The sequence below is a fragment of the Rhinolophus hipposideros genome (genome assembly GCF_964194185.1).
Source record: "Rhinolophus hipposideros genome assembly, chromosome: 2".
NCBI classification, from domain to species: domain Eukaryota; kingdom Metazoa; phylum Chordata; class Mammalia; order Chiroptera; family Rhinolophidae; genus Rhinolophus; species Rhinolophus hipposideros.
Genome location: NC_138048.1, coordinates 66,391,434 through 66,418,589, shown reverse-complemented (window position 1 = coordinate 66,418,589; position 27,156 = coordinate 66,391,434). Strand labels below are relative to the sequence as shown.

The 27,156-nt window shown below is 39.0% G+C and overlaps 1 protein-coding gene and 1 pseudogene across 3 annotated transcripts in view; one reads left to right on the top strand and one right to left on the bottom strand.

Annotated features, from left to right (window-relative positions):
• KCNMB2 (potassium calcium-activated channel subfamily M regulatory beta subunit 2) overlaps nt 1-27,156 on the top strand; it is a 234,532-nt gene that overhangs the window by 76,115 nt on the left and 131,261 nt on the right. The gene's annotated exons all lie outside the window — the stretch shown is intronic.
• LOC308510158 (phosphatidylethanolamine-binding protein 1-like) lies at nt 21,649-22,504 on the bottom strand (annotated as a pseudogene). Its single transcript has one exon. The product of its transcript is annotated as a phosphatidylethanolamine-binding protein 1-like (transcript).

Below are 27,156 nucleotides of genomic sequence, written 5' to 3'. Positions count from 1 at the left end.
CAGTTTAATTGATATCATGCATTATTCTGCATCATCTGGGAGTCAAAATCATATTACTCTGATGTTTTTGTTTCCTTTTGAGTATGATGCCTCAGGAAATGTACACATCTCAAAACAGAGGATCAAAACACAGGACCCCATTTGACTGCTGGGTGTGGCCCTCTGCCTTTATCTCCATAACAAACTGCACAAAGACCACCTAGATCAAGGGGAAAAGGTAGGTTCGCAGCCACAGCATCTGCTCTTAAACCCTGGAATCAAGTACAATCCGAGTTTAGTTTGGTTCAGTGGTGCAAAACCCAATGCTAAACTCCTCAAAAGCAAAATGAATAGCTGCCATCTTTCTAATACAAGATCTTAGGTAAAAATCTTTAAGAAGGCAAGAGGGAGGCAACTGAGATTAAATTTATGGAGTGCCTGTGACTCTTCTGGGGTCTACATATTTGAATTGGTGAGCTTTAATGAAAATGCCTTTGAGGTAGAAGGTCAAGGTCTCGCCAGGCCAGGGGTGAACTAGGAGAGATGGAGGCAATGAAGGGAGCAGTGGCACAAGGTGGAGCCCAGTGGAGAGGAGAAAATTTTCCCCTCTCCCAGCTCCATGTGGAATATTGAGGCTCCTGGACTGTAGCGATCAAAGGAAATTGATCTATGCTTTGGTGTGTGATTTTTCAGCTTTGGGACATGGCAGGAGACAGTACCCTAGAGAAGGAAGTGCTCTTTTGCTGTAGAAAGCCTGGAGTAATACCAGCAATAAATGCCCTGTGGGCAAAGACTTTATTGAGCAAGTACTTAATAGCCCAGGAGATGAACCAAAATACTTGCTTGGGGAGGGAAGTTTTCCCAGTGTGCTAGAACTAGGGGGAGCTAAGAACCAGCCTAATTTGAATACAAAATAGTGATTTGTTCTGTTCCCTACCAATATGTTCCTGAGGACTAGGGACATGCAGGTTACTAAGACAAGTCTTCTACAGACATGCGATTCTGGTTTTCAATGGTTATAAAAAGGTCCCTTACAAGGTACATATACAAAAACATATATACACATACAAAAACACACTTTCCTCTCAATGAGCTCAGTTTTCACACCAGGCAGAGTGAAAAGCAAGATAGTTTTAGATGTAGCCACAGTAGACTAGCTCTCAGAAGCTCCATTTCACAGATTTTTATAAATTAATAGAACTATCCTTTGGCATCATGCAATATTCTCCACACCAGGTTCTTATCGCTCTGCCTAATCTACTGTATCAAATTTCTTCTCTACCCAGGCTGTGTGGTCAAGTCAGAGAGCTGAAAGACTACATCCAAATATATCTTCTGTATCTCTTGCACACACCAGTCATTCACTCTGAGTCCATATGGCCAACAGTAAACATTTACATTTTAGCATAATTTTTCAAGTTATTATTATTGTAAAGATCACTGTGATAAATGAGAAATTACTATAATTATAAAAACCCAGTACTTCACTTATTGCTCATTACCTATTAATTCATAGTCTTTAGTACCACAATTATTATTGCTAGTTTCATAATTGTGTTGACGTTGTTTTTGAGACCAGAAAGGAATATGCCACCTGTGCACCTCATACACGTATAGTGCATGGTTTGTTTATTTTTACCAAAGAGTAATTTTGGACTTCAGGTTTAAAATTAGATATAATAAATAATTTGTTGTTTGAGTATCTGATGTGGTTGGAATCTATGACTCAGATATGACAATAAATCAGTATCTTGTTTCTTCACAAGCCTTCAACCCCAACACAGGAAATCACAGCAAATATTTTTGACACTAAATGTCCCTTTGATTTAGACAAGTTATGTTTTTCAGAGGTATCATTTAAGAAGGCAAATAGACCCATGTCCTAATTCATTGCCTTGAGAGATCACTGGAGACTTAAGTATTAGAGACTTAAAATATGTATAATCAGAAAGAAAAGATATGCTCCTTCAGCCTCTTGGTACCTAGAAGCTTCCAGCATTTTGTTTATATTCATGTGGAACAATATGGAACACTTGTCTAGTAACTTGAACTAGCCATCTGGGTTCTCTTTCCAAGAACAGGGTCTCTACTTGGCATTGCTTTTTCTTTTCCTGAGGTCAGTAGTTTCTTGTAACATAGGGGTAGGCAGAAGTATCTTATGACACAGGGAAGCTTTGGAGAGAGTTATCTTGTAACTGACAGAGGAGTGGTAAGCAGATCCTTCATCAATATCTAATAACCTTTAGAAGCTACTTAATTACATTGATCTTTAGTCTCTTCATATTTACGGTGAAATTATAAAATGAGAAAATTTCTGAGGTCCCGCACCATCTGATTCTAATATTCTATGGATTGGTGAATGTAAATGATTTAACATAAGTAAAATGAAGGTCACACAGGGAGAGAGAGTCCATGAAGAAACCACTAAGAAACTCATAAAGAGAAGCTGGGGACACCAGTCAGTCACAAGAATGGTAGAAGAAACCCAAGGCTCATAACCTCCCCTGCATATGGTGGTTACTATCCATTTCTAGTACACCATTCCCCCTTTCCAATATCTTACTGGACATTCCACCTGGAGGGTCTTTCTATGAGATAAACTTCAAATGTATGATATCCCCCTGTGATTTCAGTATTTCTGTCAATCCGGCTTTTATTGTTTGGGTTGAAGTTTCCAGCACCCTATTAGCCGCACAGCCTTAATATGTGTCCCTGGAAATTCATCCAAACATGTCTCATCCTGCCAATTCTATTCCCACAATTCACTGCAAATATGTCCTTTTCACCCTCGGCACTTTAGTTCAGACCTCATTGTGAATTTCCACAATACCTAATTTACCTCTTCACCTCTTCACTCTCTCTTTCAGCCCAGACTGTAAATGGCCACCAGACTTATTTCTCAAAGGGCAGGTCAGATCCTATTATTCTCAGATACATTCAGTTGTACCCCTTAGCCCGGGCATACAATTCAAGTGCTCTAGAGTGCTTTTCATTCTCACAGCCTGATATAAATGAGACTTTTCTTTGTTTCCTTCTAATCTCTTTTACTCCTAAATTACTGAACTCCATTGTCCTTCCTTTAAATTTTTCCTGTTTTTATGCCCCACTAGATAGTTATCACCAGTATCTCTACATATCTACATCTACTCTTGTGTCAAGGCACCAATCAAATGCCACATGTCTCTAAATCTCTCCTCATCCTCCTGCTAGAAGCAATCTCCCTTACCTTCAAACACCTAGTGTTTAATCTACACCTCTCTTATGGCACTTCTCACTTTTTATGTAAAATATTAAAAAAAAAAAAAATACTCGAAAGGTGCTCGCTTTGGCAGCACATGTTACTAAAAATACTCGACAGGAATGTAAACTCCTGGAGTAACTACTGTAGTGCCTTGTACGTATTGTGGCCCCAATTCTTATGCAGATTTGAGTTATTGAATGTGTTTAGTAACGGGGCACTAAAATCTACTCACTTAACCTTTATACTACAGCACTCCTGGTAGAGAAAAAAAGGATATTGGCCTTGAAGTTAGACAGGTATTTAATTCTGCCTCTGCTAATTACTACTAGTTCTATGATCTTGAAAAAAAAAATTGTTTTTCCTGTCTGAGACTCTCTTTATTATCTATCAAATGGTTAAAATAACACCTATCTGGCAGAGTTCTTAATAATAAAGAAAATAATATCTCTGTAATCCAATCCCAGGCTCATTACCTCAGGCATAACTTTCCTCTTTGAAAAAGAGGCTCTTCTCCACCTGATTCTAAGCTGTCCGTTCTCCTGCTGCGTGTTCCTTCCTATACTTCCACACTCCAAGTGTCCTGCTGGAACATTAGAAAAACAGGACCCCGTACACCACATCCACACCTATGTCCACAGCTCAGCTCTATAAAACATCAGAAAGACCTCTGAAATAAAAGGTTTTCTTTATTATTTGGTAAAATTCTTGGTTTGTGTCTCCTATTACTTCTATATGGAGTGAGAGATGAAATTAGTGGGCAGGATAAGGATGTATTAACCACATGGCTAAAAGTAGGAGAGGAAAAGATTTCTTCTTGAAGTTTTACTTTAAGTATTTAGTACAATGCCTGACACAGAACAGATATTCAATAAATATCAGTTGTCTTTCCTTGCCCCAGAAGGAAAACAGCACCATGTAATATTGAAATATTACAAAGGGGAGAAAAAAAAAACACCCTCACATTCTTGTGGATCTTATATATTACAACTGACTACAATCCAATGAAATGGACAAACTCTACTGATAAGTTTCAATACCTTGAAAGTTTTCCTCCTTTTCTTGTGTATATATGTATTTGAGAAGTCATTTGGATTAAACATTTAATATTACTCATAACCAAAAATTAACCTTGTATCTTGAGATCTTGCTATAACTACTTATTTCCAGGAGATTTTCCTTGCCAATTTTTTGTGATTTTATGCATAGCCAATCAACAACAAAAAAAGTTTTATTTTGTCTTTCCCAAACTGTATGCCTTTTATTTCTTTTTCAAGTAGGACTTTCAGTACTTCTTGGATACGAGTGGTGTGAGGAAACTCTTCCCTTGTTCCTGATGTTAGGGGAAAAAAATCTATTGTAATTTCTCACCCTCAAGTGTGATATTAAGGTTTTCTGTATATGATCTGTATCAAGTTGAGAAAGCTCCACTCTATTCCTAGTTTGGTAAGAGTTGTAATCATGAATAAAACAATCTCATTTTTAAAGACTCAAACTTTACTTTTTGCTTTCATTTTTAATCTCTGTATGTTTAAAAATTGTGCTTATTTATCCATTTTATTTTTAGGAACCTTTGGTTCCTAAAATGGTATAATTAAGCCATCTGGAGATTTCTGTAAGACTTAGTAAATAGCTTGAATTTTGCCCCCAGGTAAAATAAATTACTGCAATTATGTGTAATGACATACAGTAGTTTATTCTAAGTATCTCTAAGATTTGTTTGGGTAAAAACAATCAAATTTGAGAAAGCCTAATTGACTGTGATTGGTTGTCCTTAGGTTTTGATTTCTTAACCTTGAGGCATTTCAGGCTTAGGTTTTGTTTGCTTACATAGGTTACTAAGGCATTGAAGCCAACTTTGTCTAAATGACTTCCTTGTTTGAAAACTATTAAAACAGCACCATGCATAGTGGAAGGAGGCTCTGGTAAATTTCATTATATTGTGAGTTGTCTAAGGTGACCTGGGACATAGTCACCACTCATATGATTGTTTCTCTGGAAACATTATTTCCAAGTTTGAATCAACTGAGTTAAGAATGCTTTGTAATTTGTAAGTTGAAGACCAGCTCTTTCCCCCTAACCCAGAATTGGGAACATTTTTCTAAGGAAAGCCACTAATACACTAGGGATTAATAACATCTAGTGAACAGCATGGACGTAAAAAAGTAGTTGATCAAGGATTATTTTTTTATACAGAAAGCTATAAGAATGAGTCAAAATTCAGGTAAAATCAAATTAATGTCTGAAAAATTCTACTGTCCAGAACGAGATAAAAATATTTCAAGAAAAGTAAATCTAAGGGGCAAAATTCCTATACTAATCTTTTTTTTTTTTTTTTTTTTTTTTTATTAATTAATTTTATTGGGGTGTGACAATTGTTAGTAAATTTACATAGATTTCAGGTGTACAATTCTGTATTACATCGTCTATAAATCCCATTGTGTGTTCACCACCCAGAGTCAGTTCTCCTTCTATCACCATATATTTGATCCCCTTTACCCTCATCACCCACCCCCCACCCCCTTACCCTCTGGTAACCACTAAATTATTGTCTGTGTCTATGAGTTTTTGTTTCTCATTTGTTTGTCTTGTTCTTTTTGGTTTATATACCACATATCAGTGAAATCATAGGGTTCTCTGCTTTTTCTGTCTGACTTATTTCACTTAGCATTATTCTCTCGAGATCCATCCATGTTGTCACAAATGCTCCTATATCATCTTTCCTTAACGCCGAATAGTATTCCATTGTGTATATGTACCACAACTTCTTTATCCATTCATCTATCGAAGGACATTTTGGTTGTTTCCATGTCTTGGCCACCGTAAACAAAGCTGCAATGAACATTGGAGTACACGTGTCTCTGTAGAGAAATGCTTTTATATTTTTGGGGTAGATACCCAGGAGAGCGATTGCTGGGTCATATGGTAATTCTATTCGTAATTTCTTGAGGAACCTCCACACTGCCTTCCATAGCGGCTGCACCAGTCTGCATTCCCACCAACAGTGTATGAGAGTTCCTTTTTCTCCACAGCCTCTCCAACACTTGTTACTATTTGTTTTGTTGATGAAAGCCATTCTGACTGGGGTGAGGTGATATCTCATTGTGGTTTTCATTTGCATTTCTCTGATGATTAGCGATGTTGAGCATTTTTTCATATGTCTATTTGCCATTTGTATATCCTCTTTGGAGAAATGTCTCTTCAGGTCCTCTGTCCATTTTTCAATTGGGTTGTTTGTTTTTTTGTTGTTGAGTTTCATGAGTTCCTTGTATATTTTGGATATTAGCCCCTTATCAGAGGAACTGTTTGCGAAAATCTTCTCCCATTCAGTTGGTTGCCTCATTATTTTGTCAATAGTTTCTTTTGCTGTGCAGAAGCTTTTCAGTTTCATGTAATCCCATTTATTTATTTTAGTTTTTATTTCCATTGCCTTTGGAGTCAAATTCATAAAATGCTCTTTGAACCCAAGGTCCATAAGTTTAGTACCTATGTTTTCTTCAATGCAGTTTATTGTGTCAGGTCTTATGCTTAAGTCTTTGATCCATTTTGAATTAATTTTGGTACATGGTGACAGATAGCAGTCCAGTTTCATTCTTTTGCACGTGGCTATCCAATTCTGCCAGCACCATTTATTGAAGAGGCTGTCTTTTCTCCATTGTATGTTTTTAGCTTCTTTGTCAAAAATTATCTGTCCATATTTATGTGGTTTTATTTCTGGGTTCTCAATTCTATTCCATTGGTCTATGAGTCTGTTTTTCCGCCAATACCAAGCTGTTTTGATTATTGTAGCCCTGTAGTACAAGGAAAAATCAGGGAGTGTGATACCTCCAGTATTGTTCTTTTTTTTTAATATTGCTTTGGCTATTCGGGGTCTTTTGTGGTTCCAAACAAATCTGATGATTTTTTGTTCTATTTCTTTAAAAAATGCCATTGGGATTTTAATGGGGATTGCATTAAATCTGTATATGGCTTTGGGTAATATGGCCATTTTAACGATGTTGATTCTTCCAATCCATGAGCACGGAATGTCTTTCCATTTCTTTGTGTCTTCTTCAATTTCTTTCAAAAATGTCTTATAGTTTTCAGCATATAAATCCTTCACATCCTTGGTTAAGTTTATTCCTAGGTATTTTATTCTTTTTGCTGCAATTGCAAAAGGAATTGTTTTTTCTATCTCTTTTTCTGAGATTTCATTGTTGGTATATAGGAAAGCAATGGACTTTTGTACGTTGATTTTGTAGCCAGCAACTTTACTATATTCATTGATTGTTTCTAATAGCTTTTTGGTGGAGTCTTTAGGGTTTTCTATGTATAGCATCATGTCATCTGCAAAGAGTGACAATTTAACTTCTTCATTCCCAATTTGGATGCCTTTTATTTCTTTCTCTTGCCTGATAGCTCTGGCGAGGACTTCCAACACTATGTTGAAAAGCAGAGGTGATAGGGGACAACCTTGTCGTGTTCCTGAACGTAGAGCAAAGGGCTTCAGCTTTTCACCATTAATTATGAGGTTAGCTGAGGGCTTGTCGTATATGGCCTTTATTATGTTGAGGTATTTTCCTTCTATACCAATTTTAGTAAGTGTTTTAATCATAAATGGATGTTGTATCTTATCAAATGCTTTTTCTGCATCAATTGATAGAATCATATGGTTTTTGTCCTTTATTTTGTTTATGTGATGTATCACATTGATGGATTTGCGAATGTTGAACCATCCTTGTGCCCCGGGGATGAACCCCACTTGGTCGTGATGAATAATCTTTTTAATGCATTGTTGTATTCGATTTGCTAGAATTTTGTTTAGGATTTTAGCATCTGTATTCATCAGAGATATAGGTCTGTAGTTTTCTTTTTTTGTGTTGTCCTTACCAGGTTTTGGTATCAGGGTAATGTTGGCCTCATAAAATGAGTTAGGGAGTACTGACTCTTCTTCAATTTTTTGGAAGAGTTTGAGCAGGATTGGTATTAGATCCTCTTTGAAGGTTTGGTAGAATTCACTGGTGAAGCCATCTGGTCCAGGAGTTTTGCTTTTGGGAAGGTTTTTGATGACTGATTCAATTTCGTTACTGGTGATCGGCCTGTTTAGATTTTCCACTTCTTCTCGGTTCAGCCTTGGAAGGCTATATGTTTCTAAGAACTTGTCCATTTCTTCTAAGTTATTAAATTTGGTGGCATATAGTCCTTCATAGTATTCTTGGATAATCCTTTGTATTTCTGTGGTGTCCGTGATAACTTCCCCTTTTTCATTTCTGATTTTGTTAATTAGTGTCTTCTCTCTTTTTATCTTAGTGAGTCTAGCCAAGGGTTTGTCGATTTTGTTAATCTTTTCAAAGAACCAGCTTTTTGTCACATTAATTTTTTCTATTGTCTTTTTGTTCTCTATTTCATTTAGTTCTGCTCTGATTTTTGTTATTTCCTTTCTTCTGCTGACCTTGGGTTTCGCTTGTTCTTCTTTTTCTAGTTTTTTAAGGTGTAACATGAGGTTATTTATTTGGGATTTTTCTTGTTTCTTGAGATAGGCCTGTAATGATATAAATTTCCCTCTTAAAACTGTTTTCGCGGCATCCCAGAAATTTTGGTAGGATGTATTTTCATTGTCATTTGTTTCTATGTATCTTTTGAGCTCTCCTCTAATTTCTTCTTTGACCCAGTCGTTCTTTAAAAGTATGTTGTTTAATCTCCATGTATTTGTGTTTTTTCCTGCTTTCTTTTTGCAGTTGATATCCAATTTCAAAGCTTTGTGATCAGAGAATATGCTTGGTATGATTTCAATCTTCTTAAATTTGCTGAGGCTGATTTTGTGTCCCAATATATGGTCTATCCTTGAGAATGTTCCATGTACACTAGAAAAGAATGTATAGTCTGATGTTTTAGGATGAAGTGCTCTATATATGTCAATTATGTCCAATTCATCTAATGTGTCATTTAGGGCTGCGATTTCGTTATTTATCTTCTGTTTGGATGATCTATCCATAGCTGTCAATGATGTATTTAAGTCCCCTAGTATAATTGTGTTTTGGTCAATTTCTCCCTTTAGTTCTGTTAGTAGTTGCTTGGTATATTTCGGTGCTCCCTGATTGGGGGCATAAATATTGATGACTGTTATGTCTTCTTGTTGTATAGTCCCCTTTACCATTATGAAATGTCCATCTTTGTCTCTTGTTATCTTTTTCACCCTGAAGTCTGTTTCATCGGAAATCATTATGGCTACACCTGTTTTTTTCTGGGTACCATTTGCTTGAAGTGTCAATTTCCACCCTTTCACTTTGAGTCTATGCTTGTCCTTGTAGCTGAGATGTGTCTCTTGTAGGCAGCATATGGTTGGGTTTAGTTTTTTGATCCAATCTGCTACTCTGTGTCTCTTTATTGGTGAGTTCAGTCCATTTACATTTAGGGTGATTATTGATATGTGAGGATTTCCTGTCATTCTGTCTTTAGTTTTCTGGTAAGGCTGTGTCTCCATTGTTTCTTTGCCTTTTTGTTGTTGTCTGTTATTTCTGTGTGGTAGTATTCTATGATGTTTCCCTCTGTTTCTTCTTTTATTACAGTATATATTTCAGATTTGGATGTTTTTTGAGTGGTTACCCTTGAGTTTATGTAAAAGAAAGTTTGATATTTAGAGTATTCCAGTTTCTTCAGTCCGCTTACTTTCTCTATTCCCATATTCCAGTTCAGGCCTTTACGCTCCCCCTTTTTATGTTTTTGTTGCCACAAGTTGTCCCTGTTGATGGTGGTCTAATAGCCTCCTTTAGTATTTCTTGTAGTGCAGGTCGTGTATTAGAAAATTCCCTCAGCTTCTGGATGTCTGGAAAGGTCTTTATTCCTCCTTCATATCTAAAGGAGATCTTTGCTGGATATATTATTCTTGGCTCATGATTTCTCTCTTTCAATAGTTTGAATATTTGGTTCCATTCCCTCCTAGCTTGTAGAGTTTCTGCTGAAAAATCTGATGATAATCTAATGGGCTTTCCTTTGTAAGTTACCGTCTTCTTTTCCCTGGCTGCCTTGAGGATTCTTTCTTTATCATTGATTTTAGACAGCTTCAATACAATGTGCCTTGGTGAAGGCCTGTTGGGATTGAGGTAGTTAGGTGTTCTATTTGCTTCTTGGATTCGAGGATCCAGTTCTGTCCACAAGTTTGGGAAGTTCTCATCGACGATTTGTTTGAATATATTCTCTGTTCCCTTCCCTCTTTCTTCTCCTTCTGGTATGCCCATTATTCTTATATTGCTCTTTCTGATGGAGTCAGAAAGTTCTTGTAGAGTTCTTTCATTTCTTTTAAGTCTCAAGTCTCTTTCTTCTTCCCTCTGTGTAAATTCCAGGTTCCTATCTTCGATGTCACTGATTCTTTCCTCCATCTGGTCAACTCTACTACCTAAGCTGGATATTTTATTGTTAATTTCTTCTATTGAGTTCTTAATCTCCAGAAATTCTATTTGGTTCTTTTTCAAGATTTCAATCTCTTTTGTAAAATGCTCATGGTGTTCTTTGATTGTGTTTCTGAGTTCATTAAACTGCCTTTCTGTGTTTTCTTGCATCTCGTTCAGTTTTTTCAGAATTGCGATCTTGAATTCTCTGTCATTTAGATCACAAAGGTCCATATCTCTAAGTTCCTTTTCTGGAGACTTTTCACTTTCTTTCTGAGCTATCTTGTTGCCTTGGTTATTCATGGCAATCACTGATTTACTATTTCTCTTCCTAGACATCTACAGGAGTGTCTTCTGCAACAGGTTGATAGGTATGCGAAGAGCTTTTGGAGTTCCAAAGCTCTTTCTGCACCAGATTCAGAGCCCGTTTGTTTCAGCAGTTCTGTTTACTCCTGCAGGGATCCGCCCAGATAGGTGGGGCCAGGGGCGGGGTGAGTTGTGAGAGGTGGCCCAGAGCAATGGCGGCGACCACCACCACAGCCAGTCCTGCTTCCACAGCTCTTTCCCCTTTGCCGGAACTAGTTGAGCTGCGAATCTGTGTCTGCGGTCCACAGTTCTCAGAGCAGCAAATATTCTGTCCTTTGATCCGACACTGCTACTTTATCGCTTCTAGCACGGGGCAGGTGGGGGCGGGGCGAGCTCTGGGAGGGTAGGGAGGGTGCGGCTAGTCTCCGTGCCTAGGGCTTCCGTTCTCCGCTCGGCAGTGAGGGCTTAAACCACCGATTTCAGCCCTCTTCCCTCAGTCTTTGCTCCGAGGTCTGCCGTGAGCGTTGGGTTCAGCGGTTTTGTATGCTGCCCCCTCAGCCCTGCGGGCCGTAAGCGGAGCCCTAGCAGTCCGAGTCCTTCCCTCTCCCGCAACGGCGGTAGTTCCGGGAGCAGCGAGCTCGGAGCACTGAGCTAGGTCTGTGTCCTGCGCCCGCGCGGCTCCGTCTCCGCACTTCTCCTCTCCCTCCTCCCCCGCTCGCGCGATTCACCCACCTGGAGGTGAATTCAGTAGTCGGCCTCTTCGTCTTGCCTGTCTGCTGTGCAAGGAGTCCTTTGTGGAGTTATTGTTGTCCGATTCGTTGTAAATTCCAGGGGAGCGTTACAGAGGCTCACCTCACGCCGCCATTTTTTTCAGTCTCTCTATACTAATCTTAATAATTAAGTAGAAAGGCTTGGATTCATTCCTTTCGTGCTATCTCTGCTACCCTCAACTAGTATGGGTAAATGAACATTGTATGATCTTATTCTTGTTCCGAAGTGGACATTATAGTCTGGGAAGTATGTATGTTCTCCAGTGTTCAAATGAATTTTAACAATTTGATTTAGTCTGTCAGATGTTAAGATGTTAAGTTAGTGTCGGTAATGTTCTGGTAGCACTGTACATGTCATAACAAAGATAGAGTAATAGTTATACATGCTTCATTTTGGGCAAGAATTCAGTGGCAATTACTTATTTCAGTCTTATTAAATTACAAATGGAATGTCTCCTTTATTATCATTGTCATCTGGATCAAATCTTTCAAAATGGTTCATGAGACTATGATGTATAATTAATAAAAACTTTGCTAAATTCTCTGCATTCCATAAGGCTTATCATGGTGATGTGGAAAAAAACAATCCCATAATATGCTTGTAATAAAATCTTGTTGGCTACTTAAAAAAAAAAAAAATCAAGATAGAGCTTCTGTTTTTTAAAAACATGACTTTCAGCAAGTGAATGTTCTAGAAATGCATACATGAGATACTTTGACATTGAGATTGCACGAGTCAAATGATGAAAATAGCCCCGAAATAAAACAGCAAAGATTTCTCCTTTTCTGAAAAGGGTCTACTTATCAATAATAAATAGCAGTCTAATAAGGGTGAGTGTGGAATGAAGATCGAGTTCCAGCTGGGTTCATTCATTAAGCAATTACACAGTCTTAGATAAATCAACTGACATCCTTCTAGTTCTGTGGTCTCATTTGTCAAGTACAATGACAATAACACCCACCAACACCACCACTGTGCTCCCCACCTACCTCACAGTATTAATTCAGGGTAAACAAGATGATGGATGTTAAACTGCATTTTTTATAATTTTGAAGCAACATAGAAATGGAAAGTATTATTACTGTTAGAAGTATAAGTTAGGAAGAAGTTCTAACATTCTCTTATCAGATTTTTACACTTAAACTCCATCATTCATGCAATTACATTTTCTGGGATTTCAAGTTTTTAGTTGAACTTCATTGCTAGGGTAAAAATCATTTGGGGTGATCAAGACACTAAAGGCTGAAGTTTTCAAGTGTATCACCAAATTTGCGTGTAGTCTGATCACACTAGCAGGCAAATACAATTGTTGTGTCAGTTTACCTTATTTGATCCACTTCTTCACCAGTCAAATGAGATGACTGATCATTTAGAGAGGCTCATGGTGATGGGTTTGAATCAGAAGGTCAGCATACTTGGCTGTTCTAAATGGTGTGGAAGTAAGTTGCTTGAGCTTTCTCCACTCTTGCAAGATATTTGACCCAGAAAGATATTTGCAGAGTCAATTGTCTTTTCACATAGCTAACACTGAGCTCCAACCATCTGTCAGGTACCATACAGGAAATACAGAGATTAAAAGAAAAGGATTCTGTGATATACGATGTATACATACCATGGACTAGAACTCAGCAATAGAAAGGAAAAAAAAAGAAAAAACACTGCAGGCAACAACCTGGATGAACCCCAAGCAAATTATGCTAAGTGAAAAAAAAAAAAAATCTCAAAAGGGTATCTACTGCATAATTCCATAAAATAACATTCATGAAGTAACATTTATGAAATAACATTATTATAGAGATGGAGAATGGATTAGTGGTTGCCAGGGCTTAGAGATGGGAGTGGAGGGGATGGAAGTGACTATAAAGGGGTCACACGAGGGAGTCTTATGATAATGGTACAGTGAAGTGTTTTGATTGGTCACACAAGGTTAAACATATGATAAAGTTATATAGTGCTATGAGTATATAAATGTCACGCACTCATATACACACACATGAGTGCATGTATAACTGATGGAACTGGAATAAGCTTTAGGAATTGTACCAATGTCAATTTCTTTGTTTTTATACGGTGCCATAGTTGTGCAAAATGCTAATATTATGAGAGACTGGGAGAAGTGTGCATAGGACTTCCCTGTACATTTCCTTGCAGCTTCCTGTGAATCTACAATTATTTTAAAATATGAAGTTCAAAAAAGACAAGGTGCCCATAGAATATACAACACTAAGAGTGAACCATAGTGTAAACTATGGACTTCAGGTAATTATGATACGTCAAACAAGGTTCATCAGTTGTAACAAATGTTGCCTCTCTGGTAGGCAATGTTGATAATGGGGAAGGTATGCATGCGTGGGGTAGCGGATATGTGGAAAATCTCTGTACCCTCCCCTCAATTTTGGTTTGACCCTAAAACTGCTATTGAAAAGTCTTAATTTTTATAAAATAAAATAAAAATTGTGACATGTGAAAATTATATGAAATTTAAATGTCAGTGTCCATAATAAAGATTTATTGGAACACACACACACACACACACACACACATACACACATAAAAGAGAGAGAGAGAGAGAGAGAGAGAGAGAGAGAGAGAGAGAGAGAGAGAGAGAAGGTCCCTAAATTTCAGCCTGACCCTTTCAGGGTCTTACCCTGTTATATCTGGGAGCCTTCAGGGATTCCTCACAAGTGCTCACTCCTCCTTCCGTAATCTCCACTGCTCACCATCAACAGTGGCTCCTTCTCAGAGCTGTCTGTGAAAATACTGAGTCTTTGCTACATACCATGATCCCTGAAGAGCTCAGCCTCTGTCTATGAAGCTACTAGAGGTATCGGTAACTGTCTTCTCCAACCCTCTTCACACCCCACACCTTTAGACATCTAAACAACAGCCCTTTCACAGACCATGTCCCCCTGTACAAACCGACATGTGGAATATACCCTCGAGGGCCTACCAGTTCCACCATTTCACCAGCTGTGTCTGGTTGTCAGGAGTCCTTCAGAATCTGATAAAAGCGATAATGCCCAAGGCAAAATAAAGTACTTAACCAGAGTATCTAATCAGGAAAGGCCTAAGGTAGTGCTTGACTGAGACTTGAAGGTAAAGGAGAGACTCTCCAGGGAGAAAGGAGACAAGAGAGAATTCCAGGCAAAGATAACCTATGTGCAAAGACACTGAGGAAGTACCTGTGGTCAAGAAAGAGAACTGGTTTATTATTAATGATGTTGGGGGAGGTGGACAGAGAGGAGAATTGGAATCCAGTCCTGGTGATTTCTGAAATCCATGTCCCCCATGGTTCCCTGTGACCAAGGAGCGTCCTCAGACACAATTACATGAAAAACACTGTGTTTGGTCATACCTAAGGCTTCCACCCATCCTGAGACACCTCAACTTGCCTGGCTAGGCAAGCTACATTCAATACTGGAGCAGCAGATATGATAGAGGCCAAGAAGGGGCAGTTTTTGCCCCAGTGCATGCACAAGCCGTCCTCAAGCTAAATGTATGTGTACGTATGTTTCACCAGCTTCTCCTCGTGGCTTCATGTCAGTTTCTGCCGCAGGCTCATCCTTCCTTTTGCACCCTGTCCACAACAGTGGGGCAGAGTAGTAGGCAAACATGGAGTTGTAGAAGCACTAAGCTCGGAACCACATGATCTCAGTATGAACAAAAGTTCTATGTCCTTTACAAGCTATGTATTAGGCAAGTTCATTTTATTGAGCTTCAGTTTATCCACCTATAAAATGGGGGATAAGAATCTACCACGGAACTCTCGCTAAAGTAATGGGAGAAATATACATGAAAACACCTTTCACAGCCTTTGCCCCTAAGGGATATGTTTGTGTTTCTCCATAATTTTCCTTTCTTTTTCTAATGATAGTTCTCCTTCCTTGTTCAAGATCCAAGATTCTCATGTTCTCTCACTTTACATTTGGAGTTCTCCTAAAGCAAGTCCCCGAAACAATTCTAGTGCCAGTTGTTTCTTGGAGAGGAGAAAGAAACATCTGTTGGAGAAATGAATTAAAACTGAGAAGGAAAGGAAGCAGGTGACGTGGTGATATCAAACCAGCTGCCTCTTTGAGTCACCAATGTGGAATTTCACTAGTGAAGCCCTTGAAGCCAGTGAAGGATACCTTGGAGAAAGTGGTGTGTGTTTTTTTTTTTAATCTAGTCACTGATTAAGTGTGGTTCTGCTGGAGCATAATGTCACGTCTTAATAGAACTTCTGTCCTACTGAGCAGGTGTGTGAAAACCCACAGTCAAGACACACAGTGCCTCATGGGAGGCATCTGCAAGTTGTACCCTGAGATGCTAAGGGAGGGGATAAAGGCGAAGCACCAAGAATGAGAGTCAGAAAACACGTGTGTTGAGATAATCAATAAATCTCAGTGAATACATTTACCTTTTAACAGAACAGAAAATATTTGATATTTAACAACTCTGATAGAATTTCTGGCACCACGGGAATGGAGGACAGGTGTTCTATGGGTTTTTGCTAAAACCACGTAATGAGGACACATATTTTTTCCAGGCAGGAGTAAGGCAGTCTCCCATCTCTGGCATCCATCTGCATGCATTAACCTGCATCCAAAGTTATCATCACTTTCAAAAGAAAGTTTTTGATATATACAGGAGAAAATGTGGTTTGCATCACAAAAGGTGACAGTACCCACAGAAGTGGATCTGAGAACATTGGTTTCCTGAGGGCATCTGTCTCCCTGCCTAGATGATAGTCCTGGAGAGACAGCTTCAAGATCACAGGGAAATCAAACAGCTGTAGGGCAAAGCCCCAGGCACATTACCACCTGGCTGGGCCACAGACTCTATTAAGGCTCTGGAAACTGGCAAAGACCTGGCAATGGCTCAATATGCGTGACACAGATTGTAAGGAATAATCAGGCACATTAATTTGTTTCCTCCAAATTATAAAGCTTGGTTGAACTCCTGGCTTCCTTTTGGCACAGACTTAGCATAATTTAGCTATGCAGGCCAAGCAGAGAGTAGGCTGAATTTCTGAGGGGCAAATAGCACCTGTTCTAAAAGACTCAAAGGAAAATAAAAAAGAAACAGTTACGAGGTGGTGAGTGTTGATGCTGTCGCCCAGGAAAAACATGACACTGGTTGTAAAGAAGTCAGGATCTACTAAGTGAGTGCTGCCAAAGCCACTCCTTCGGGCCAGCAGATCTGAGAAACAATCAGCTAGGACTGTAGAAGAGAGTGGTGGAAGCTCTCCCGCATCAATCTCCCAAATCACCACACAGGACAGTAAGTTAATAGTGTGTCATGCAGTTAATGAACTTGGTCTAGCCATGGTAACAGAGTTCATTAGAGAACATTTATTCTCCACTCAAGAAGGAGAAAAATGACTTCAATAAAAATTATGCCAGCTCCACAGATATATTATCTTTATTAAAAAGGCATTTTCAGTAGTAAAATTCATTGTATATTCACATAATTAATCTAGACCCATATCTCCATATATATTGTTGTTGGATAAATGCTAGTTAGCGTTAATGAAAATAAGTATGATTTTACTTACACCTACACTGTAATTGAAAATAGATGTAATAAAAAAGGGAACTCTAAAGTATGTTTATGTTTTGATTCTCCTGGATCACTTTATAATCTATCCAGGTCAGAGCTAAGGCCTCGCCTGACTTCTGATAAATCCTTCTGGGTTGCATATATATTGATGCAGGTAGAAGGATAAGCTAAAGGGAAAAGATTCCTCTCAGGCAGCTGAAGTTTGTTACTTGTGTGCTTTTTTCCATCTTTTCCTTTTTTTATAGTCCAGAAATACACTCAAGGAAAATCTGGAAACCAAAATGAATGAGAGAAAGAGTGTAGCTGCTTTCTATCAGGATCTGGCAATGTCCTGTGGTTAAAAGGCCTCTGGAGTCAAAATAACCTGAGTTAAAATCTTACTGCCACCACTTGTAAGCTCAGAAAAGTTATTTGAACTCTGAACCCAAGTTTCCTCATCTACAAAACACAAGTGTGATAGCCTATATCATAGTGTTTTGTGGATTAATTGTGAATCTATATTACCCACCTATACATAACATAGTAAGTCATAGTAAGTGCTTAAAACAGTTAAGTAGCCTTCGTGCTGTTTCCAAGTCAGTTTTATTTATTTACTTAAGAAAGCTTTATTGAACATCTATCATGGACCAGCCATAATGTTTTAGGTCCTGGGGATATGTGGAAATGAACAATATGGTTATGGTCCTGACTGCTTTAAAATAGGAAAGATAATCATTGAACAAATATTTCCTAATAATTCTTCATGAAGAAGGGGGTCTTGTTCTAAGCCAAATGATAAAAGGTATAGTGACTTTTTATTTTTCAAATAGGAGTAAAAGTAATGCTCCAATATAACAATAAATAAAAACAATTGATTTCATTTACATTGTATATAATCTTTCTTCTTTGTTTTCCTTTTTATTTTTTCCTTTTGACTTCAGGTGCACAAAGTTGAATTAATCATATTTCTGAGCTCATGATACATTCTCATCATAAGTACATACAAGGTTCTATTTTTTCTCGTCTTCTATCAACACTCCCATTTCCCTCTTCACCATACGCACTCACTCTAAAGTATTCAATATATGTCCATCCACTTCATAGTCGTTTAGAGATACATGTATTTTAAAAATATACATAGCATTATTTTTCATATGTGATGACATAAAAAGTATTATGTTAAAATATAAACAAGTTGTTCTTTTGTCCTCTTAACACTGTTCTTGAGTGACGTGTTCCAGTTTTCATGTAAACCTAGCTTACTTCCAAGTGCTGCTTAGTAGACCACGGTGTGCATATATTACATTTTATGTATCTGTTCCCCTAGAGATGGGCTCCTAGGTTGCTTTACCACCTTGCCGCCAAAGCAATTTGACAAATAAACATCAGCCCACATGTATCCTTATGAATCTCTTAAAGAGATTTTTTGGTATATATACATATGCAGGCATTAGGTTTTATATACTTAACGTGACTGATAGATTTTTGTATCATTTTCCAATTGCCTGTGCCTTGCCAAGTATGGCATTATTTGATGTGTTAATATTTGTCATCTGATGGATGCAAAATGGTATTTCATTGTTTTTTTGAATTTGCATTTCTCTAAATAATTGTGACATTGCTCATATCTTACTTAATATGATTATTAGATTAATTATATCCCTCAGTTCATGACACATAGATAGCTCATCCTCTAAATAATACTGTCCATTTTTCTATTAAGTTTCCTGCCATTTCTTACTGATTCATAATTACCCATATGGTTTAGATGTTAGTATTCTTTGTCTGTTTTCCACTTTGCAATTAATTTCTCAATTTTCTAAAGATACTTCCATAAGATAGAAGCTACTTATTTCTTGTCAGTTTGGTTGTCATCTGTGAAATGGGCTAAACCTGGAGACTTTAGGTTGTAGATTTAGCTAATTCTCTTTCTTTTTAAGCCAACTTTAGCATTTTATACATTTCCAGACATTTATTCATTTTGTTTCAATCAAACTTATTTCATGTAATGATTCACTATATTCTTTTTATTATACTTTTTGTTTATTTTTTTCTGTGTCTGTTTTTCTTATTTTATTCTGAACTACAAGTATTTTCATCAATTTTTAAAAATTAGTTTTGTCATAGCTCTGTTTCTCATGCTTATCTTTATCTTTTCAAAGAAGCACTTTTGGGGTTTTTTTATATATACTTATAAAATACTTTAAACCGAAGGGCATGAAACCATCTCAGGTCAACATATGAGGAACACAGTTAAAATAGTATTTATAGGAAAATTTATAGTTTTGAATATATTTATCACAAAACCAGGACTGAAAATTTAAATTGAATATTCAACTCAAAGGAGCAAAAGAGAAAACCCAAAAGAAATCAGAGAAAAAATTTAAAATAGAATTAATGGCAAAAATCAAGAAACAGAGAAAAATAACAAAAATAGTCAAAATTGACAATACATACTTTTTAAAATGCTTTACATGTATGACATCTCTTGGGGCATGACTTTAAATGGTAGACCAGTACTTGGACTGGAAAAAAGGGCGGGGGAATTTTTTTGTTGTCTGCTTTGTTTTGTTTGTTTTTTAAATGTTGAGAGTTTTGGGAAAGAAAACCAGAGAGGCAACGAGTGCGCTGTGTCATCTCTCAGTAAGAGGAGAGTAATAAAGCTCCACTTCAATCAGCAAAAGTTGAAGTGGAACTTCATTACTCCTCTTAACTGAGAGACAACACAGCGTACTTGTTTAAAGGGTAAGCTCTATATTCAGCCTGAATAGGTCAAATGTTTGCCTCTGCCACCTCTTTGCTGTGTAATCTCAGGCTCCCTAAGCCTCAGTTTTCTCATTTGCAACATGGAGAGCTTCATGGTTTCTATTTCAAAGAGCAGTCATAAGAATTAAATGATATAAAATAAAGTATGTAATGTGTAATGCGTAACATTCAGTAAATGCTAACTCTCTCTCTCTGGGGGTCTTTGTAAACTGTGTTGTATTTAAATACCCCCTTCCACAGAAAAGAAAATCTACGAATGTATACTTACGTATTAATTTTAATTCTCCCATAAATATGATAGCATTGTGTAAGAATATACCCAAGTCCAGACTTAAAGTGGTGTAAGGCAGCTTCAAACCACAGATGAGAAACTCAATGACAAAGAGCTGATGTAGAATGATCTCTGGGTTTCATTCACAAAAAGTAGAAAGAGAAATGGAAAATAACACATCACAGCTCTAGCCCAGATGGAGTGCTGAGAAATTGAACGAGAAAGCTTTTTAGAGTCACTGGGAAAGAACGATACACCTACCAGGGCAATAAATATCCTTGTGGATTCCCCTGGAGTTTTTTCAATCTTTTCTACAGAGTATTTTCAAGAAATAAGAAAGAGAAAATGGGGGAAGTGAGACAGCCCCACAGAAGTGGTAACAGCACTATTGTTTACTGGTCTGCTGTGCGGGGTTTCCTGAGAGGCTGGGAGGTCCAGGCCGTTGGGTCCAGCTAAGAATGCCCTTGGTCCTGGGAACTACACTTCTGAAGCCAATGCCACCATCCTCTGAGGCATTCCCCAGACCCATGCTGGAAAGCTATTTTTATGAAGCATAGGAGCTTACTGGACTTCCTGAATTTCAGAACCTGCCATCATAATTCAGTTTTCTCTCAGGAAAAAACAGGAAGTCTGCATCACAGCAACTGTCAACCCACTTTAACAAGAGATGGAAACAGTAATGAAAACAAATGGAACTAGTACATTCTCTTTAAGGGAGGCCCACATCAGGCAAACAGACATATTGTTACCTTTAGAAAAATGGCAACAGTTGTCTCATATCCAGACATGCAAATATGCTGTAAACATGACAAATGCAGGCTTACATGTAAACACGACCTAGAAAATACCAACTAAGACTTCAATTACATTACATTAATATAAATGGGAGCATGTGTTTAATACTTTTACAGTCTACTAAATGTGAATGGATTTTATTTCTTTTCTTTTTCTTTTTTTTTTAAACAAGTCCACACAAGGTTTTTAATTTTATTCAACTCTAAGCAAATAGCAGAATTAACACAACATTTAGCAATTCCAGACCAGCTTTTTTTTACACCAGTGAAGAAGGATCAATTTAATAAGCACAGACTTACAGATTTCTGATTACCTCATCCAGCCCTGCAGCTCATCTAGACAGCCATGCCTCAACAGGAAAGCAACTGTCCCCATTGCTTTTTCCAGTACTGCTCTTTCAAGGACCCAAAGTAGGATACTGACACCTAGTAACCAATCCAAGACAAACCATATTGGGGGTTAGCAGACATGTCAGCCTCTGGTTGTCTAGTGAGAAACAGGGCTGGGAAAACACATCTCAGAAGATGTCATCAGGCACAATTCTCAGGGTCACAAAAAGAGGCAATCTTTTTTTTTTTAATAACCTCCCTTAAAGATTTTTCGATGCTCTGCTCTATTATTATAAACCGTTCTTCTTACCTAAATTTTTTCTTCTTTAAATTCTGGGTTGCTAATCTTACATTAACAAACTGATGACCCCATCATAGTACCAAAATATCCCCCAAAATGGAGTTCAAATTTGACCAAAACATAAACCAGGGTCTGTGACCCTGTACAATTATAAAGGACAGGCAGAAGGAAAAGTCACCCTAAACCACTATCGGCTCAGGTCTCGCCTGAGAATGGGAACGGGGTAGAAGAGAAATCTACATGCATCACTGAACTTGAGAACACTGCTTCGGGGCTCCAGGGTGACTTCTGTCTCCTGGTTTTCCTCTACTTCCCAGACAGCTGCTCATAGAGTTTGGGCACATAGTCATCCCATTTTGCCTGGTAACACGTGCCAGCCACAGGGGTCCCAAGCTCGTACTTCTTGCTGCAAGCTGCCACCTTGAATTTGCCATGGTGGTCTCCAGATTGGTTGCTGAGAATGGGCTCATCACACTTCAGCGGCTTGTCCTGCTCATAAACCAGCCAGACATAGTGGTGAAGGCCTGTGCCCTTGGGAGGCCCAGAGCCCATGTAATCAGAAAGGACTGTGCCACTGCTGATGTCGTTGCCCTTCATATTGACCACCAGAAAATGATGCCATTCCCTATATTTGGGGTCTTTCCTGCTGGGAGCATCCGGGTCTGTCAAGACCAAGGGGTAGAGTTTACCTGCATCAAGGCCATCCTATGTAATACTGGTGGGCCGGTTCTTAACCTGGGTGGGTATCAGCTCTTTGCCCAGTTCGTCGACCTCCGCCCCAAGGTATTTGACCTGCAGCGGGTGCTGTGGCTGCTCGTCGACTTCCTGCAGGCTCAAGGGCCCAGACCACTTGCTGAGGTACATCGGCTTCGCGGGGCCAAGCGGCAGGACAGCCGGGAGAGCCGGGGAGACAGGGCCAAGGTCAGCAGCGCAGACTGCGAGCAGTCCGCTAACAGGCCAAAGGCAACACAAACCCCTGGATTTTATCTCTGACAACTAAATTTCAGCAGAAATGAAACCTATAAGTTTCCAGAATTAATCCTCCAGGAAGAGGCAAGTTCTTTTATTTAGTATGTTAATAAGCATTAATGCTAATGAATGCTGAATTGAAATGGTATTCATATAAAGTAGAAATTACGACCTGAAAATTCATCTCAAATAATGGCATTATAGCATATGCCAAGAATGCGTTAATCAGTCTAGTAGAAAAGGTGGCAGAGTGTACTCACAACCATCTTAAGGAATGCTGTACTCATCTCCACCCATATTCTAAGTTTCATGTGTGAAGTTTAAATAGCATGTATCAAAATGATTAAAACATGCCTTCCTTGGAGTAAAGGAGACAGGAAGCAAGTGCAGCTGAAGAAAAGAAAAAGGTACCCAGTGAAGCCCAAATATGGAGTAGGCCGTTCAGAGTTTGCATTGGTTGAGCACCTACTACGTGCTGAACCTCTGTTGCTTGCCTGCTAGCTGCTCTCTGTTTCTCAGTCCCTCAGTTGTCATTACATCCCTGCAAAATGCACAAATAAGGCTCACATGGGGGGAAATAACTTGCCCAGAGCCACACAGCCAGGAAGTGGTAGAGGCCCTCCCTAATTCCAGAGCCCATATACCTTCTTTTTGGCTATGCTGCCCCCAAAAGGGGCCCACACCATACAAGACGAGCCTCTGAATTTATTTTCCCAGGCTCCTGAGGTTCATGCCTAATTTCTCTGAATCCTTGGAAAGAAACAAGGGTTTGTCTTGAGTTGCTGGTTCTCAGTGGTTCCACCTTGAATCTCTTGCTCTCAGCCTAAGACTTAGCTTTGAAGGTGGACTGACCTGGGAACAAACTCCACCTCTGCCCCTATGTAATGTTGGCCATGCTATGTCATATCTCTAAGCTTTGGGTTTTCACCTGTGAATTGGGGATGGTTACTCCTACTTCACAGGAGTCTGTTTTAAAATGAGATAACTTCACACATACTAAGCTTCCCATCAATGAATGGAAGCTACTGTCATGTCTGTGGCCTATCATCAACTAGGCTATTGTTCCATAATTAACATTTTGTCCCACACTCCCAAATTTCTGACCTTGGCCTGGCTCATTTTAACCATTACTTCCATCTTGCAACTGGCACGTTAGAACACCATACTGCTTAAATGCATGGAAAGAGTCCAGGAAAGAGAAATCATAAAAGGGAGACAGAAAAAAAAAAGAGAGGATAAGAGGATAGACAGCCGTCACTGGTTTCAAAACATATGATCTTATCAAAAAGATGCCATTTTCCCAGCCTCTTTCTCAAACTTCTAAAGTATGCACTTGAAGAAACAGGTTTTCCTCATGATACCAAAGGGTAGGTCCAGTAAGCTGCTAGTCTTTTCATCACTAAGGAATTAAGTCAAAGCCACCTGTTCAAGTGGAATAAATAGACCCTCATTATTAAATCAGGGTAAAAGTACCCCTTCCTAATAGCCTTCTCCCCCTTTTTCTGGCATCCAACGGGAAAAACCCACTTTGCCAATTACTTGAAGGAGACTTTTCTAACTCCTATTCTGATCCCTTTCTTCATTGTTTCCCCTTTCCTCTGAACATTGGTGTTGCATTCTCCAGCAATGGTTTAGAAAATGAATTTCTTCACGTATTAATTGATCTATGGTTGGTTGGCTCCCAATCTAAATGGAATGCATGCCAGCCACAGGAAAGGAAGCCCAAAGGGCCATGCCTTCTGCTCTCATTACTTCACCCCAAGGCTCCTGTAGCTAGTGCCACACAGTGCACGTAGTATATTACCTAATAAATGATGGCCCAAATAATAATAAACTGAAAGGACTGCTCAGACAAAGACTTACAATATGCCCAGAATGTTATCTTTCCAAATTGGTATGCCCTCACTTAGTCTGGCATGCACAGTGCTAAGGGAACAGAGAAATCACATGCTCAGCAGACACATCTCACCTATCAGACTATTGCAAACACCAACTCACTTCTTCAGGCAGATGCCTGAGTGTGGGTCTCAGCAGAAATCCAACAGTGAAGCAAAGGGACACTCAAAAGACACACATTTTCATTTGGCCCCTTCTCCTACTAAAGGAACTTTGCCAAGCAATAAGTTGAGGATGTTTTTAATATTTCAAATAGTAAAGTCAGTTCATCCGTGAAGTACTCACTCTGGAATTCTGTGCATGTTTCCAAAGTGGAAGCTAGATCTGATGTGACAACCGCCAGGTGAAAATTACAGAAGCATAGTATTCTGCAATTTGATTTCAAGGCAGAATGTTCTAAATCCTCAGGTTGCAAGCCAGACATAACATCTGTGAAGAATAAGCCCACATTTAAACATGGAGGTCCCTTATCTTTAAATATCGGGACGAATGTTATGAAGACTTAAAGATAAAGCTCTCAATAGGTTCCTCAAAAACATAATTCTTAAAAGTTCTAATAGCTCCCGATAATATTAGTCAAGTTTCGATGTAACTTTCATAGAACCTTAAAATGTTAGAGATGGGATATCCACGAGCTATTATTTGGTGAAATTCCCTTGGTTACAGTAAAGAAATGGAAACTCAGAGGGGTATGTGACCTGTCCAAGCTCACCCAGGTAGTTAATATCAGAGCCAAGATGTGGTCCCAGAGTTGATTAATGCCTGTGCCTCACAACTGAGTTCAGAGCCATAAGGAAACTACGTGGGCTTTGTGAGAAAGTAACTCCTGTTTCATAGAGAAGTGATGATAATTAAGGGAGATAGTATACATAACATATGACCCATCATGGTACTTCATACATGGTAACTGTTACTGTTATTACCATTATTATTATTTTTATTATTCAACCTTCAGTTAAGCCTCATGCAATTTCCCATCCAATCATGAATGAATGAGCCTGGCTATTTTGGAGAGACTCCTTCTGAGCAGTGAATGGAGCTTGGAATTGATGTTTCTACAATTAGCTACGTTTCCAACAGGTCTAGGGTGGGCTCCTGATACTAGTCTCTGTACCAAGCCGCAGTCTTGCCCTCTAGCCTGCAGAAAGAGAGCCTCATGGCCAAGTAGAAAAAGCATAGGTTTTTAATCAGGCAGCTCTGGGTCTTAACCAAGTTCTGCCACTTATTACGTGGTTGACCTTAGATTAATTACTTAATTTTATCTAAGCCTCAGTTTTCTTCTTTCTTAAGTGAAGAGAATAGTACCTATATTGCAGAGTTTGTAAAGAAGATTAAATTAAAAATGTGTGCAAAATGCTTAAACCGCAACTAACAATGGTAGGCACTCAATAAAATCACCACGATATTTATCATTGTGAACCTTGCCTACTCCTATGATAAGACTTAATTTCCTGTCTTGGGTTCTAAACTATTACCATTAGGGCTAGAGCTCTGACATAAAGCCCAGTTCCCTCGGCTGGGACCAAGCTCTCACCAGGGCCCTGCCCCAGAAGGACTGTGTGGAACCAGGAAACAGCTACCCACTTGACTCTGAGCATCACAAAAGCTTAGATATTCTTCTAGCAGCCATGTTTCTCAGAGCTGACAAGCCTCTCTCTTCTTGGCCAATGCAATAGTAGGTTTGTCTTAGTCCATTTGGTCTGTTATGACATAATATCACAGATTTGGTAGCTTATAAATAACAGAAAGTTATTTTTCATAGTTCTGGATGCTGGAAGTCTGAGATCAAGGTACCAGCATGCTCAAGTCAGGTGAGGGCCCTCTTCCTGGTTACAGACTTCTCTCTGTGTCCTTACATGGTCCTCACATGGCAGAAGGGACTAGGGAGCTCTTTGGAGCCTTTTTTTTTTAAAAAAAAAAGATTTTATTGGGGAAGGGGAACAGGACTTTATTGGGGAACAGTGTGTACTTCCAGGACTTTTATCCAAGTCAAGTTGTTGTCCTTTCAATCTTAGTTGTGGAGGGTGCAACTCAGCTCCAGATCCAGTGCTAGTTCCAGTTGCCATTCCTAGTTGCAGGGGTCACAGCCCACCATCCTTTGCAGGAGCCGAACCGGCAACCTTGTGGTTGAGAGGATGCGCTCCAACCAACTGAGCCATCTGGGAGCTCAGCAGCAGCTCAGCTCAAGGTGCCGTGTTCAATCTTAGTTGCAGGGGGCGGAGCCCACCATCCCTTGCGGGACTTGAGGAGTTGAACCGGCAACCTTATGGTTGAGAGCCCACTGGCCCATGTGGGAATCGAACTGGCAGCCTTTGGAGTTAGAAGCATGGAGCTCCAACCACCTGAGCCATGGGGCTGGCCTCTGGAGCCTCTTTTATAAGAGGCTCCCAATCATGAGGACAGAGCCCTTATAACCTAAGCACCTCCCAAAAGCCCCACTTCCTAATATCATCATTTTAGGGGTTAGGTTTCAACATATGAATTCTGGGTAGACACATAGACCATAGTACAGTTATAATCTACTCTGTAGCAGCTTAAATGTTAAATATCACGTGCAATCATTAATTTTCTAATAGAACCCATGAGCTGGTTTGATGAATCCCATTTTACAGATGAGCAAACTGAGGCTCAGAGGTAGAACTGGCAGGGCC